Source organism: Urocitellus parryii, chromosome 2 (genome assembly GCF_045843805.1).
Source record: "Urocitellus parryii isolate mUroPar1 chromosome 2, mUroPar1.hap1, whole genome shotgun sequence".
Taxonomy (NCBI): domain Eukaryota; kingdom Metazoa; phylum Chordata; class Mammalia; order Rodentia; family Sciuridae; genus Urocitellus; species Urocitellus parryii.
Genome location: NC_135532.1, coordinates 158757737 through 158776085, shown reverse-complemented (window position 1 = coordinate 158776085; position 18349 = coordinate 158757737).

The window sequence follows — 18349 nt, the reverse complement described above, 5'->3', positions numbered from 1 at the left end:
AGTAAAGGGGGGAAAGTAGTCAAAGAGGATAACAAATCAGGTTTAGTAACATCAACAAACAAATATGGATAGAAGTACAAACCATATCTCAATAATAACCCTAAATGTCAATGGCTTAAACTCACCAATTAAGAGACACAGGCTAGTAGAATGGATCACAAAACAAGACCCAACAATATGCTGTCTACAGGAGACGCATCTGATAGAAAAAGATATCCATAGACTGAAGGTGAAAGGTTGGGAAAAATCATACCACTCATATGGACAGCGGAAACAAGCAGGCGTGTCCATACTCATATCTAATAAAATAGATTTCAAGCCAAAGCTAATCAAAAGGGATAAAGAAGGACACTTCATACTGCTCAAGGGAACCATAAACCAACAAGACATAACAATCATAAATATATATGCCCCAAATAATGGTGCAGCGGTGTTCATCAAGCAAACTCTTCTCAAGTTCAAGAGTCTGATAGACCACCATACAATCATCATGGGAGACTTCAACACACCTCTCTCACCACTGGACAGATCTTCCAAACAAAAGTTAAACAAGGAAACTATAGAACTCAACAACACAATTAATAACCTAGACTTAATTGACATACATAGACTTTACCACCCAACATCAAGTAGTTACACTTTCTTTTCAGCAGCACATGGAACCTTCTCAAAAATAGACCATATATTATGTCACAGGGCAACTCTTAGACAATATAAAGGGGTAGAGATAATACCATGCATCTTATCTGATCATAATGGAATGAAACTGAAAATCAATGATAAAAGAAGAAAGGAAAAATCAAGCATCACTTGGAGAATGAACAACAGGTTGCTGAGTGACATATGGGTTATTGAAGACATCAAGGAGGAAATTAAAAAATTCCTAGAGTTAAATGAAAACACGGACACAACATATCGGAATCTATGGGACACATTGAAAGCAGTCCTAAGAGGAAAATTCATTGCTTGGAGTTCATTCCTCAAAAAAAGAAAAAAACAACAAATAAATGATCTCATACTTCATCTCAAAATCCTAGAAAAAGAGGAGCAAAACAACAGCAAAAGAAGTAGAAGGCAAGAAATAATCAAAATCAGAGCTGAAATTAATGAAATTGAAACAAAAGAAACAATTGAAAAAATTGACAAAACTAAAAGCTGGTTCTTTGAAAAAATAAATAAAATTGACAGACCCTTAGCCATGCTAACGAAGAGAAGAAGAGAGAGAACCCAGATTACTAGCATACGGGATGAAAAAGGCAATATCACAACAGACACTTCAGAAATACAGAAGATAATCAGAGACTATTTTGAAGCCTTATACTCCAATAAAATAGAAGATAGTGAAGGCATAGATAAATTCCTTAAGTCTTACGATCTGCCCAGATTGAACCAGGAGGATATAGACAACCTAAACAGACCAATAACAATAGAAGAAATAGAAGAAACCATCAAAAGACTACCAACTAAGAAAAGCCCAGGACCGGATGGGTATACAGCAGAGTTTTACAAAACCTTTAAAGAGGAACTAACACCAATACTTTTCAAGCTATTTCAGGAAATAGAAAAAGAGGGAGAACTTCCAAATTCATTCTACGAGACCAACATCACCCTGATTCCGAAACCAGACAAAGACACTTCAAAGAAAGAAAACTACAGACCAATATCTCTAATGAACCTTGACGCAAAAATTCTCAATAAAATTCTGGCGAACCGGATTCAAATACATATCAAAAAAATTATACACCATGATCAAGTAGGATTCATCCATGGGATGCAAGGCTGGTTCAATATACGGAAATCAATAAATGTTATCCACCACATCAATAGACTAAAAAATAAGAACCATATGATAGTCTCGATAGACGCAGAAAAAGCATTCGACAAAGTACAGCATCCCTTTATGTTTAAAACTCTAGAAAAATTAGGGATAACAGGATCATACCTCAACATTGTAAAAGCAATATATGATAAGCCACAGGCCAGCATCATTCTGAATGGAGAAAAATTGAAGGCATTCCCTCTAAGATCTGGTACAAGACAGGGATGCCCTCTCTCACCACTTCTGTTCAACATAGTCCTCGAAACACTGGCCAGAGCAATTAGACAGACGAAAGAAATTAAAGGGATAAAAATTGGAAAAGAAGAACTTAAATTATCACTATTTGCAGATGATATGATTCTATACCTAGCAGACCCAAAAGGGTCTACAGAGAAGCTATTAGAGCTAATAAATGAATTCAGCAAAGTGGCAGGATATAAGATCAACACGCATAAATCAAAGGCATTCCTGTATATCAGCGACAAATCCTCTGAAACAGAAATGAGGACAACTACTCCATTCACAATATCCCCCCAAAAAATAAAATACTTGGGAATCAACCTAACAAAAGAGGTGAAAGATTTATACAATGAAAATTACAAAACCCTAAAGAAAGACATAGAAGAAGACCTTAGAAGATGGAAAAATATACCCTGCTCATGGATAGGCAGATCCAACATCATCAAAATGGCGATATTACCAAAAGTTCTCTATAAGTTCAATGCAATGCCAATCAAAATCCCAGCTGCATTTCTTGTAGAAATAGATAAAAGAATCATGAAATTCATATGGAATAATAAAAGACCCAGAATAGCAAAAACAATACTAAGCAGGAAGTGTGAATCAGGCGGTATAGCGATACCAGACTTCAAACTATACTACAGAGCAATAGTAACGAAAACAGCATGGTACTGGTACCAAAACAGGCGGGTGGACCAATGGTACAGAATAGAGGACACAGTAACCAATCCACAAAACTACAACTATCTTATATTTGATAAAGGGGCTAAAAGCATGCAATGGAGGAAGGATAGCATCTTCAACAAATGGTGCTGGGAAAACTGGAAATCCATTTGCATCAAAATGAATCTGAATCCCTATCTCTCGCCTTGCACAAAAGTTAACTCAAAATGGATCAAGGAGCTTGATATTAAATCAGAGACACGGCATCTGATAGAAGAAAAAGTTGGTTATGATCTACATACTGTGGGAGCAGGCTCCAAATTCCTCAATAGGACACCCATAGCGCAAGAGTTAACAACTAGAATCAACAAATGGGACTTACTCAAACTAAAAAGTTTTTTCTCAGCAAAAGAAACAATAAGAGAGATAAACAGGGAGCCTACATCCTGGGAACAAATCTTTACTCCACACACTTCAGATGGAGCCCTAATAACCAGAATATATAAAGAACTCAAAAAATTAGACAATAAGACAACAAGTAACCCAATCAATAAATGGGCAAAGGACCTGAACAGACACTTCTCAGAAGAGGACATACAATCAATCAATAAGTACATGAAAAAATGCTCACCATCGCTAGCAGTCAGAGAAATGCAAATCAAAACTACCCTAAGATACCATCTCACTCCAGTAAGATTGGCAGCCATTAGGAAGTCAAACAACAATAAGTGCTGGAGAGGATGTGGGGAAAAGGGCACTCTTGTTCATTGCTGGTGGGACTGCAAATTGGTGCAGCCAATTTGGAAAGCAGTATGGAGATTTCTTGGAAAGCTGGGAATGGAACCACCATTTGACCCAGCTATTCCCCTTCTTGGTCTATTCCCTAAAGACCTAATAAGAGCATGCTACAGGGACACTGCTACATCGATGTTCATAGCAGCACAATTCACGATAGCAAGATTGTGGAATCAGCCTAGATGCCCTTCAATAGATGAATGGATTAAAAAAATGTGGCATTTATACACAATGGAGTATTACTCTGCATTTAAAAATGACAAAATCATAGAATTTGGAGGGAAATGGATGGCATTAGAGCAGATTATGCTAAGTGAAGCTAGTCAATCTTTAAAAAACAAATACCAAATGACTCCTCTGATATAAGGGGAGGAAACAAGGACAGGGTAGGGACGAAGAGCTTGAGACGAAGATTTTCATTAACAGGGTTGAGAGGTGGGAGGGAAAGGAAACGAGAAGGGGAATCGCATGGAAATGGAAGGCGATCCTCAGGGTTATACAAAATGACATATAAGAGGAAAGGAGGGGTAAGACAAGATAATTCAAATGGAAGAAGTGATTTACAGTAGAAGGGGTAGAGAGAGAAAAGGGGAGGGGAGGGGAGGGGAGGGGAGGGGGGATAGTAGAGAATAGGACAGACAGCAGAATACATCAGACACTAGAAAGGCAATATGTCAATCAATGGAAGGGTAACTGATGTGATACAGCAATCTGTATACGGGATAAAATTGGGAGTTCATAACTCATTTGAATCAAACTGTGAAATATGATGTATGAGGAACTATGTAATGTTTTGAACGACCAACAATAAAAAAAAATAAATAAATAAAATAAAAGTAATAATATGTAAAAAAAAAAAAGAATACAAAGGATTGACTTGGAGGATGACAAAAAAAAAAGGATGTATTAAATGATATATTTTTAATATAAGAAAAAATAGAGCATCTTAAGGAATACTATAAAATAATCATTTTGCATCCAGTTATTGATCCCTTCAACTATATTATTATTAAAGTTTATTTGGAAAAATATGGTGCTTGGACATTGTATTTATGTCAAACATTTTAGAAATTAAAATACATGTTATTTATACTGAGTATAAAATACTCAGGCTAGCGTGAGTTTGCAGGTGGACATAAAAATCTTATGTATCATATGGTAAAGTGTCTCTTTTTCCTATGGTCTCACAGCCAAATGATTTGTTCTAACAAACCACTAAAAAACCACTACGGAGTTTTACATGGTTAACTGGCCTGCCTCAAAGAACTATTGCCAGGAGAGTATTTATTGGTGTTTCAGTGTCCAATATGATGCTGCATAGATGGGCATTCTATTTTTCACTGCCTCTAAGCAAGAACTGGCTCTTTCCAAGAAAGGCTTAAATCCCCTATGGTCACACTGCACCAAATACCAATCCCTGCAGAGAAAATGCATATACTGCCTGTTCACTTTAGATAAACACAGAAACTATATTAATCCACCACAGCAATACCCAGTATTTTGTGGAATATATTTCATGGAAATAAAGATCCAGTTAGTTCTACCTGACAATCCCAAAGAAACAACTACTGGGATTTCATAGAGAGATCAGTAAATAGTTCATACAAAAGCAACAGCTTTTCTTTATACCAGCAATAACTACTGCAGTGTAATGGGAGGATGGAGAACAGCATACTGATGAGAGTAACCAAATCCATAAAATGCACATGATTAGCTATCCATGAAATATGCAAGTCCTATATTTTAAAAAAGACAGTTTATAAACCTTTTCTCAAGAAGAAAGGATTTGAAATCATTTCAATGGGATGGGGGAAAAATATTGTAATTAAATGAATTTTACCCTGAATTTATCTATGTTTGATTACATCTAATGATATATCAAGTTTATTTTTAATATTAGAAGCCAATTTTAAAACATTTCTTGACAATGTGAAGCCAAATAGCACACCTCTTTAAATTCTTCACTCTAATCAGTACTAGGTATTGCTGGTGACATATAACAAATCCTCAACTGATAAATGGATTAGTTAAATAAATGAACAAATGCAATTAAAGTAATGAATATGACATAGAAAGTATGTAATGAGACCAAAAACGTTTTTGACAAAAAAAGAAATATTCCATAAATCAGAATAATCCATGAGGTCCTCATAGTTGTCATACCTGGCCTCATAGTTGTCATGACTGACTTGTTCTAGACTGTTCTTCTATCATAGACCTATAAACTAGACAAATAAATGAAGGAACACTGTCACATGTTGAAAAAAAATACTGAAATGCTACAATCTGTGAAAGAAGTAAATTACCAGGTAAACCCCATTAGTGTCCCAGTTCTCTGTCTAGAGACAGCTTCCTGACCATAGCATAGAAAGAAAGAGCTCAAGTGAGTACTGCAGTCCTTTTATATAAAAAAAAACTGATAAAGACTCTGGGGAATAAGTATACACAATATTTTTCCTCAAGTATATGGATAGATATGGGTAGACTTTTAAATATAAAAATCCTTAACATTTTGAGTCACCCCCCTTATATCAGAGAAGACATTCGGGATTTGTTTTTGGGGGGATTGGCTAACTTCACTTAACATAATCTACTCAAAATGGGGAAGAGAGGAAGAGCATGGGAAGAAGATTACCTCTACATAGGGAAGACAGGTGGGAGGGAAAAGGAGGGAAAAAGGGAATTGCATGGATGGTGGAAGGAGACCTCATTGTTATACAAAATACATGTATGAAGATGTGAGGGGGAAAAAAAAGAATAGCATTACCCTAGATTAAGTAGAGAGAAGTGATGGGAGGGGAGGGGAGAGGTTGGGGAGATAGGAAGGATAGTAGAATGAAACCGACATTATTATTACTGTGTGTATATATGTGACTGCATGATCAATGTGATTATGCAACCTGATACTCAGAAAAATGAGAAATTATATCCCATCTGATTCAAATGTATGATATGTCAAGATCATTGTACTTTCATGTGTAACTAAGTAAAACAAATAAAAAAATCCTTAACAAAATATTATCAAGCCAAATCCAGAAATATATGGTATTTCATTACCAACTAGTGTTTATCTCAGGAATGCAAGGTTGGTTCAACATTCAAAAATAAACATAAACTGCTATATTTAAATAATGTTAGGATAAACCATCATAAGTTAAAACTACTTTAGTAATAAAGGCCTTATTGTGTGAAATAAACATCCCATCCCCAAATAGAACAATAAGAAACACTTAAAGTCTAAATAGAAATGGTTCACATAATTTGGAGAGAGCAATAATTTCTCAGAGAATAGAAACTGGAAACTGACATCAAGACCTAGGCCTAGGTCTAGACCTAGACCTAGACACAGATATAGATATAGAGACACAGAAAGACAATTATAGAGCATTTTCTATATAGAGCAAGACTTTTAAACCATCTCTGCAAATCCTTTGAACTTCATCATAAGCCTGAGCTAAAGAACCTCTCTGGCTATTCCTGTATATGTATGTAGAAACTCCATAGATATTATTTGGCCATTGGTGTTCAGTGATTAAATGGGTAAAGAATGGTCACTTGGGAAAGACAGTAGAATTAATCAGACATAACTTTCCTATGTTCATTTATGAATACATGACCAGTGAAATGCCACATCATGTACAACCACAAGAATGGGATCCTAATTAGAATAAGTTATACTCTATGTATGTATAATATGTCAAAATACACTCTACTGTCATGTATATCTAAAAATAAAAAATTTCTAAAAAAAGAACAGTCAATTGCCTGTCTTAAAGAATTTGGCTTTACTGAATTTTAACACTATCTGGTGTTTTATGTGATACAATTTCATATATTAACATGCAGGCATTGTTTCCAAGAAGTAGTTAAGTTCTAGCTCCTAGTCGTAGATAAATAACATTTGTTCTTTAATAAACCATAGTGCTAGAATAAGTGATAATACTTCAGTTGCAAGTTTGCTTTTACTATACTGTATTTGAATTGTTTCAGTGTTGTTTTTCCCCAACTACTGCAAGATAAAGAAGCCCAGTCACTATGTATAACTGGTTTTCCAGGTTACAGAGCTCACAGAAAGTGGAAAGATACTTAAAGTGTTAAATACAGAAAAGAAACTTGGAGAAATAACTGTGAAGACCAATTTACTGGTCTTGAGAATTTTGAAGGATAGGAATCACTTAAGAAAGGAGAATAGATCTATTTCAGCTCCAGAACACCCTATTATCATTTGCTTCACCTCTAATTTAAGACATTTAGTCTAAGACTGATAATGTTTTCCTTCTGGGTACAAGTGCCATTCCTGGGCTTTGTTCTCCAGTGCACTCCTTGTTTTCTACCACTGCTTTCTGTACCTGCCTTGAGTACCTCAGACTCCCACATCTGCTGGCTCCTCGCTAGCTAGTCAGAGGCACTGGAGAAACTGGAAGTTCTACAAAGGAGAAGCCAGGATACTTCTCCATCTCCTTCCAATTTGATCTTGGCCAGTGTCTCTGATAGTAACTATTTCTCCCATGTGGCTTTAGCATCCATCAAACATGTCTGAAGGGTTTGGCTGGGTAACTCAAACTCTGCTTCCTCTCTTTATCTCTCTAACCCAGCTGTGATAGCAGTGGCTTCCTGCTGCTACTGCCCTGAGTTGTCTCTCATTCATTTGTCTTCTGTCAATATGAAATGGATTCTCTGCATTTGATGTTTCTCATTTAAATACTTAGAAAGCTCCCAGTGGCTCCAAGGCTAAGGCAGGAGGATCGAGTTCAAAGACAACCTCAGCAAAAAGTTAGGCACTAAGTAACTCAGTGAGACCCTGTCTCTAAATAAAATACAAAATTGGGCTGGGGATGTGACTCAGTATTTGGGTGCCCTAAGTTCAATTTCCATTACCACTCCCTTAATCCCCCCACCAAATGTTAAATACTTAGAAAGTTTTTATTTTCCTAGATGGACTGTTATTCCATACAAGAAAAGTACTCATTGAAATATAACTTGGGGAGTTTCTTCCTAAGCAAAAGACCTTATTGCTGTGCCCTTCAGTTTCATTTTTCATCATCGTGTAGTGGGGAGACATCCTTTGAGGTGAGGTTATGAGGTTTGTGTGTGGTTTTCCCTATTACTGCTATGGCCTCTTACCAATCTCAAAGGAAACTGTTCTTCATACTTGTGTTCTTACCTGCAGGTTTGAACTGTGAAACATAAAAGTGTTGAACTCTAAGGAGTTCTTAGAGCCTTTGGCTTTAATACTTTCTCACTTTTATGGGTATTTTACAGCTATAAAATTTCTTTTGATTCCTACCAGTAATAGATGTTTGTGTTTGACTGCCAGTATCCCTTTCCCTTCAGTCTGGTAGCTAAAGATATGTTCTTGGACCACAGGCAGGATGGAAGTACCTACTCCTCTGCTCCCTGACTGCAGTGGTGGTCATGTTACCTAGGCCTGGCCAAGGGGAAGAGTTTATGCTTCTGACCACAGTGACTGGGGAAGAGTTGGACAAGGTGAACAAACAGGGCCAATCAGCGCCCACACTGCCACCCAACAGTGGACCTTTCTGAATACCACAACTCTAGGAAATGATTACCTTTTTTAATGGGACTCTCTCCTTCTATGATTTTTTTTGTACTAAGAATGTAATCAGAAAATACCTCCTATTATTAGTTCTTTCAGGATCATCTAAATTTGCAAACCCAGCTTCACCTGAGACAATACCCTTCTTGGGGTAGCTACATAGAGTGATTGAACGAGCTTAAGGACTCACTCCTTTTGACTTGAAGCAGGAAACTGACACACCATGCTTGCTGGTTCCCAGTATGGTGGGCTGATGCTTTGCCATTCAAGAATCATAATTTGACTTCTCCCTCTGCCCAATCCCTCCTTCTTCCTCTTCCTTTCACAGATATTGCTACACAGCAAATAATGTGCACCCAAAGACCAGCTCAGTTTTTACTTTCATAGAACTCAATTTAAGAGATGATTGGTCTGAGAAGCAGGTAAGGTTTTGTAGTCAGCTTACCCAGCACATGACTGTAATGAAGACCCATTGTTAATGTAATACAGAATACAGGCCTGGAATTACTACTATAATTTTCATAAATGGTGTGCATTTTCCAGGGTTTTCCAGAGAAACATAACCAGTAGAATGTGTGTGTACATATATATATATATATATATATATATATATACACACACATTAAAATATAAGGAATTGGCTCAAATACTAATGGAGTTGGGAAGTCCAAAATCTATAGTGTGGGCTATCAGGTTAGAGCTTATGGCAACTGTCTAGTCCAACTATTGGCTGGAAGAGACCCAGGAGAGCCAGTGGTACAGAAGAAGACCAAAGACAGTCTGATGAAAAATTCCCTTTTGCTTGAGGAAGTGTTATGGTTTGGATATGAGATATATGCTGAAGACCTCATTTGTCAATACATGTTTAAAAGTAAAATGATTAGATTATGAAAGCTATAATCTAATTGGTGGTTTACACCAATTACCTGTAATCTAATTGTTGGATTATTTAATGGATTAATAATTTGAATGTATTGCTAGGTGGTAACTGTAGGCAGGTGGGGCATGGCTGTTGGAGTAGATTTTCTCCTTTTCCTTCTCCTTCTCCTTCTTCTTCTCCTTCTTCCTGACTGTTGTGAGCTGAGCAACTTTCCTTCACCACACCCTCTTCCATGATGTTATGATTCACCTTGATCCCAGAGCAATGGAGTCCACCAACCATGGACTAAACCTCTGAAATTGTGATCCCTAAATAGATTTTTCCTCCTCTAAGTTGTTCTTGTCATGTACTTTGGCCACAGCAATGAAAAGCTAACACAGTAAGTCAGGGTTTTTTTGTTCTATTCAGGCCTCAACTGACTGGATGCAGCCTACCTGCACTATAGTGGGCAATCTACTTCCTCAGAATTCATAGATTTAAATGTTAATCTAAACGAAAGGCACTCTCCAAGTGAACATATAAAATTAACCACCATAGTATGGTAGATTAAATTATATCCCAAAAGATAACCATGTCCTAATTCTTGGAACCTGTGAATGCTACCTTATGTGATAAAAATCTTTTTAGGTGCAATGAAGGATTCTGAGGTTATCCTGGACCAACTGAGTGGGCCCTAAATATTGTCATAAGTGTCTTTATAAGAAGAAAGCAGATGGAGATTTTACTAAAGAATAGCAGAAGGAAAAATGATAGCACAATCAAAGATTGGAATGGTGAGTTTTGAAGATGGAGGAAGGTTTCACCAGCCAAAGAATACAGATTGACATTAGAAGTTAGCACTTTCTAAAAGAATAAACCTACTAACAACATGGCTTTAGCCCATTGAAACTGATTTTGATTGCTGAACTTCAGTAACATAAGAAAATAAATTTGTGCTGTTTCAAACACATGACAACTTTGTACAGCAGTGCTTAAAAGTGAACCCAGGCCACACACAAGGCCCTTTTCAGTATTCTTCCCCAGATGAGACTGTTAATAAACACATATGGCAACCCAGAACTCAGACCTATCTAGTTGAGGGTCTAGCTCATGGCTACAGACAGGTCATTGAGACAATTATACAAAGTAGCTAAGAGGAAGAAGAATCTAGGGTGAATACTAGAGGTGAGAGAAATGATAATTATGACCCCAGGAACAAATTCAGTGGCAGGAGCTGTGATTCTGTCTACTAAGCTGTTTACAAATTTACAGGTTAAGTAAGAAGATATGAGCACATAATGTATAACTGTGTAGACATAAAGATCCCCTTTCAAGGAAAGCCATTTGGTCCAACTGTGCAGAGTAGACAACCTCCACCCGGCAGCTCCTTCAGAATTGCCCTACATGTTGAGATCCATCTTGCCAGAGGTCATGTTATTCCCAGGGCGACAGGTATCTAGTAAGTGAGTGAAATGGGAGTACAAAGACCCAGCCTTTGGTCCTGATGTGATACAACTAAAGTCCAAAACTCACTGGAAATTTCCTCACCAGGTTTTTGAGGCTTTGTCAGAATCAAATTTCATTTTGACTTCTTCCTCTGCCCAATTCTGTTTGCCCACTTTTCTTTCTACAGGTGTTGATCCCCAATAAACAGCTTGCACTGCAAATTTCACTTTAGCATCTGCTTATAGAGAACCCAACCTGTGACCATTGCTAAGCTAATGGGAGAGAATATTGGAGTACTGGCTGTCATTTGTCTAGCACTTCCAATTGGTAGGAGAAAATTGAGACTAACGACATCATTTAGCTCTATGCCATGCCTGAAACTATACCTAAAGCAAAATATACTCCTGTACTTTGCAGTTTTTAAAAATCAATAATCGAAACTTATTATTGACACTCATTGTTATGAATAAGCTATATTAAATGTATTTCTATCACAAGTAAATAATCTTCATTGACTAAATATAAAAATCACTGGATTTATTTTTAAAATGAAGGTCAACTATGAATGGATGTTAAAGAAATAGAAATTTCATTCCATCACAACTGTTTCAAAAAAAAGTCATGCTAAGTCAAGGATTGTATGTTTTCTCTCATATGTGAAGCTAGAGAGGAAAAAGGAAAAGAAAGTGGAGAGGCATCTCACAAAAATTGAAGGGAGAGCAGTAGATTAGAGAAAGGAAAGAGGAAATACTAGGGAATTATATGAATCAAATTATATAGTTATATCATGTGCACATACAACTATGTAACAACAAACCCCACTATTGCGTATAATCAAGATGAACCAATAAAATTATGGAGGGAAAAAAAGCAAAAAACAAATGCCATGTTGGTAATTGGTCTTACTCTTTTCTATTTGTGGTTAATTATGAGAAAATCAGTCATTATCACCACTTACCATGCTGGATGAGAATTACTTTGAACCTATAAAAGGCTACTATTTCCCAGTGAACATCTGTCCAGCTCTCAAAATATGATTTTTAAAATAAAATTAAGGGTGTAATGAATAAAGGGCTTCTAATCTGTTTGCAAAATCAAGCAGCTTAGCAATAGCAGTAGGAGCAATAATTTTTATAGAAGACTAAACACATCTTTGTAATTTTGCAATTAATGTATAGTTGACTCTGTTTCCTACATGATTTATAGTTTATAAGAAGACTTGGGGGGGATTTACTTTATCTTGATCATCTAAATATATTTTTTAAATTATATAAATAAAGAAACAATTATATTTGAAAATATAATTGTTAAATTTTCTATTTGAAATGTTGATTTTCAAGAAAAAAGGGTGAAAAATAGTATGATGCTAAAATCTAACAATGGCACAGCAGTAAGTTTTTTAAACTAACAAAGCATATAAGCACGTTTTAAATCCAAATGGATTGTAATCATCATCCTGTATTTACAGTTGTCTGAAGTATAGGTTAAGCAAGTTGCCTAAAGTTACAGTGGATGAAACAGGGACTGAGAGTTGCCATTGATGACTTTACCCAGGAAGAGTGGTATCCAGCTGGTCTTGTTGCACTATTATATGTGTCCAGTGGAGCTCAAACGAGAGTGTGAAGTATCACTCTGAAATTGGACACGTTACCATTGGTAACCTAAGCACAGCTTTAGGGCTAGAATCCTGATCTGCACAGAGCCTCATAGCTCACAATTGAATAACTCCTTGGGTTTATTATGAAAGAGGAATAATTATAAACATTGTATCTTAAGTAAACATTACTAAAAAGGAAAAGCTGTTCTGTTTCTACCAAATGATATATTTAAGAAGGCTTACAATAACTTTATCCATTTTCACCTCACAACTAGAAACAACTAAAATAGGAGAATGGATAAATACTCTGGGAAAACTAATACTGTGGCATAGTACAAAGCAAAAAAAGAAGAAGGAGGAGGAGGAGGAGGAGGAGAAAGAGGAGGAGGAAGTGAAGAAGAAAAATAAGAAGAAGAATAGGAGAAAAAAGTGAATGATACTTGCAATAATGTGGATGAAACTTTCAGAAACTGCATTAGTAACAGAATCCAGATACAAAAGAATACAGCCTGTATAATTCCATTTTCATGGAACTTGAGAAGAGGCAACATAATTGGTTACAACGGAAATAAGAGCAGCAGCTGCTTTAAACTGACTGGGATTTGTTTGTTTGTTTGTTTTATTTTGTTTGGCTTTTTTACATTTTTATTGGTGAATTATAATTATACAAAATGGTGGGATTCATTGTTATATATTCATGCATACACACAATAAAACAGTATATAATTTGGTTAATATCATCTTCCATTATTTCCCCCTTTCCACTGACTAGGTTTTGATGGAGGAGGGGCAGGAAGGAAAATTTGGCCTTCTGGATATGTGTCATATCTTGATATAATTAGCAGTTATTTGGATATGTGTATAAAAAAATCCTTAAACTAATACTTAAGTTTGATGTGTTTTATCACTTTTATATATATATATTTATATTTTAAATCTGCTCTGGATCATTTGACCATGAATACATTGACTGATCTGCTACATCATAAAGAAGCACAGTGAACCAACAGGGTGATATTTATAAATATGTTACCCATCTTGACATTCTGAATATGCAATGACCTTTATATTTTTAAGGAGATGTGAGGCTTTGTAGTGGGGGTTAGGTTTTGTTCTGGAGCTGGGCGTGGTACCCTAGGTCTTAGGCATGCTATGCACACAGTCTAACACTGATCTGTATCTCCAGTCCCACCATATTCTTAATAAAACCTGAATTTTGAATTATTCATTCCACTTCACTGACAGATTTGAGTCTATGTTCTGAGACTCAGCTGCTATGTAATCAGCAAAATAGGTTTATAAGCAGCAGAAAGTAACACACATGATATATATACCTAGTATCACATCAGCCAGTAACAAAATCTTTCCTTGTCTTGCTCAACAAGTAGAGCCTATTAAATTCCAATTTCAAGATGTTTTTGCTCATTTCCCCATCCAAACAAATACCCCAAATTAAGGTAATTAATTATCTGAAGCCATTTCAGTATTATGCTTCTAAAAATATACCTTTATATAAGCCACTATTTTATCTCTTTTTTTAACCATATGATTTATTTGTATTTTTTTAGTCATACATGACAGCAGAATGTATTTTGACATATAATACATACATGGAATGTACATACATCAATCATATTGTCTATTCTATTCTGCTGCCCTTCCTATCCTCCCTACTCCTCCCCTCCTCTCCCATCCTTTCTCTCTATCCAATCTAATGTGACACACATTTTTTTCTTTTTCTCATTACAACATCATATATGTATTCTGCATAACAATGAAGTTCTCCTTCCATCTCTTTTCTTTATTTAATTTGCTCAAACCTATACCAAAGGTGAACCAAAGAAAGACACAAGTTTATTTTATTTTTTAGTTGCTGTTTCTTCTCTTCTTGGAATATTTGGTAGTAAGCAACTAGTAGGACAAAAAGATCAAGTAATGAAATCATTGAAAGTCAGGCCCCTGACTGGGAATTAGACACCATTTATAAGACTTGCAAATCCTGGGTTTTATTAGAAAATGTTGGTTATTAGAGGCTGAGGAGTTGGAAATTCTTGTTTATTAGCCTCCCTATGCTGATTGAGAACTTGGGAAACTGCAATATCATTTCAGACTTCGTTTTAAACCAATTTCTCCCTGGCTGATTTTCAGAGATAAATGGTTTCTGTGGTTGAAAAATTGAACAAACAACTGAATTCTGGCCTTGCAAAGGTCTCTTCTGTTTTCAAGTTGGTGGCATTTCAGTTGCCATATGTCATCTGCTTTTTTGAGACTGTGAAATCTCCCACACCATACATGAAAACAAGATCAGATTTATTATTATGAGGAAAAATGACTTGCTATATTGAGTCAGTTCTTCCCTATGGTAGATTAAAGCAAACCTGATCAGGAATTTGTCACGACCTGATGTGCATTAAACTTTCACTCAACTCAGTGCAACGTGATTTTTAGTTTTTAAGAAAAGGATTAAATCTTTTATATAATTTATTCTGTATGAGGGTCAAAAAGTTATTTTGCACTTGCAATAAAAATTAAATGCCACTATTACAATGCCAGACACATAGGAAGTGTCCAATAATAACTTCTCATTGATTGACTGACATGTAATGAACTATGTGACTGTTTATGATCTTTGACAAAGTAGGAAGCTGAGGAAACACATTACTTATTCCAAAAAGAACGAAAAGATCAATGCCTGAATGCCCAACACAATTGTTCCATCCATTTAGTTTGGCCCAGGATGAGAGGATATTTAACTTAGATTTAACTGGTTTTCAGTTGTATCTACTTGACCTTCCTTGACACAAAGAATAGTATGCATACAGCAGAAAAAGAAAATCAATATCTGACCCACAAAATCAATACAGAGAAGCACTTAACTGTATGTTGAAGTTTTTCAACATAGAAAACAAAGGTATCTGGTCCTGCCTATAGGAGGTCACAATACACTGAGCTCTGGTCTCTGAAATAGACATATTTGTTGAAAAATAAATACAAATAGCCAATATGATAAAATGTTCAACTTCATTAGCATTTAGGGAAATGCAAATCAAAACTATGCTGAGATTTAATCTCACATCAGTCAGAATGGCAGTCATCAAGAATACAAACAATAATAAATGCTAAAAAGAATGTGGAGAGAAGGGAACACATTTATACTGTTGGTGGGATTGTAAATTAGTAAAACCACTATGGAAATCAATATGGACGTTCCTCAAAAAGTTAAGCATGGAACCACCATATGACCCAGCTATATTACTCCTCGATATTTATCATAAAGAATTAAAATCACCATACAATGATAATACATGCATACCCATGTTTATACTATGGAACCCTCCTAGATGTCCATCAGTAGATGAGTGGATAAAGAAAATATGATACACACACACACACACACACACACACACACAATAGAATTTTATTCATATGTAAAGAAAAATAAAATTTGTATAGGAAGGATGAAACTTAAGACCATTATATTAAGCAGAATAAGCTAAACTCAGAAGGTCAAGGGTTGTATGCTGTCTCTCATATATGGAGTTAGAAAAAGGAAAAGGAAGGTGGGCAGGTTGGGGTTTAGGAGGTGTGATCACATGGAAATCAAAGGGAGATCAGTGGAATAGAGTAAAGGGACCAGAAGGTGGAAGGCGGGGAAAGAGTGGGGAAATGCTGGGGAGTTATATTCGCCAAATTATATTGTTACATATTCTGTGCATGTAGGACTATGTAACAACAAATCCCACTATTGTGTCCAACTCTATCCCACCAAAAGAAAATGTAGAAAAAACTATTCATTGAATAATAAGGTGATTGCAACATACAATGTTCACAGTGCCCTTGAGTTGAAGTTGAATGATTGCTTATTTGGAGGGAATAGGGATAATTAGAACAGGGAACTCATTCGCATACTCTGTTCTACAAAAGAAGAAGTTGTATTTATTTTCAATGTTGTTTTGGTATTTTCCCTTTTATTCCAGTTTAGACTTTATGATCTGCCAATTTTCAAGAAGGGCTCTTTTTTCAGTAAGAAAATTCACCAGTTCAATGTTACTAATTCATCTAAGTTTGGTGTAGCATCTGTAGCATATTGTGTTAGTTACTTACTTCTTTTCAATGTCCAATTTACATATTCTGGTCAAAGTCTTGGTGATTTAGGTAGTATTGGCATCGTTTATGTAAAAACTTCTCCAGCAATATTTTTGGTCACACTTCTCAGCCCTGTGTTGGAAAAGAATATAGAAATAAATACTGTAAACATTGACTTCACAAAATTTAGCAAATTTCAGGAAAACTTATGTGCTTCTAATATTTGAATAGGAATTTACATAGATACTTCTGATTGACTCACCGACAATCTCTATTTTATTTTATTTGCAGTACTGGGTAGAACTCAGGATCTTGCAGAAGCGAGGCAAGTGCTCTACCACTGAGCTACACCCAATTCTTCTTCTTCTTTTTTTTTTTTTTCTTTCTTTTCTCTATGACAGAATCTCACTAAGTTGCCCAGGATAGCCTTGAACTGGAGATCCTCTTGATTCACCCTCCAAGTAGCTGGGATTACAGGTATGCACCACTATGCTTGGCACTTATCATTTATTAGAACTGAAAGAACTGTGGCTCATTTAAAAAATAGAAGTTAAGGAGATTCTAGATGGCAGGCTAGAAGAAGTTTGCATTCCTAGTTGCTCCCTAGCTAGGGATTCAAGCAGTGAGACTTTTGCTCCTCAGTGAGATGGATATAGGAAGGATTTCACTAAAATTCAATATTAGTCAGTGCTGGTAGCAGGCCTTCCCTGGCCCCTGGGGCCCAGCCCCCAATTCCTTGTTCTGCATGTCAAAGTGGCCAGCTCACAAGGCCATGATGCAGACTTGCGGTTCTCCTGTTTATCCGCCTGAGACATATGTGCTCCAAGGGAACGTCTTGACCTTTATCTAACAATGGCAGATGTCACAACCGAATTTCTCCCCTCTCCCTCCTTCTTTTGGGTAACTTTCCACTTCTGCTGCTGGGGGTATAAAAGGAGATGATGTGAGTAATAAAGTGCTGACTCCAGAGACTCCTGGATGAAGAACCTTGGTGTCCTGTGATTTTTTATTTTATTTTATTTTATTTTTTAACCTCGACGTCTCTCGCCGGACTCGGTTCCCGTTAGCGGGACGCGGCAAGTCAGTCAGTGTTTTAGAGGCTCAGAAATTTAGGTACATGAAACAAAGGAGAAAGAGTACATTGGAGCTGAACTGGTTATGGCAGCAGCAACTGTAGTGGTGCTGGTTCACCACAGAGGGAGGGCAAACAGAGAGAAACAGAGATTTGGCAAGGAAAACCCAGAGACCAGAAAAGAACCTTAGAGGCACTGCACTGTGCACTGGGGC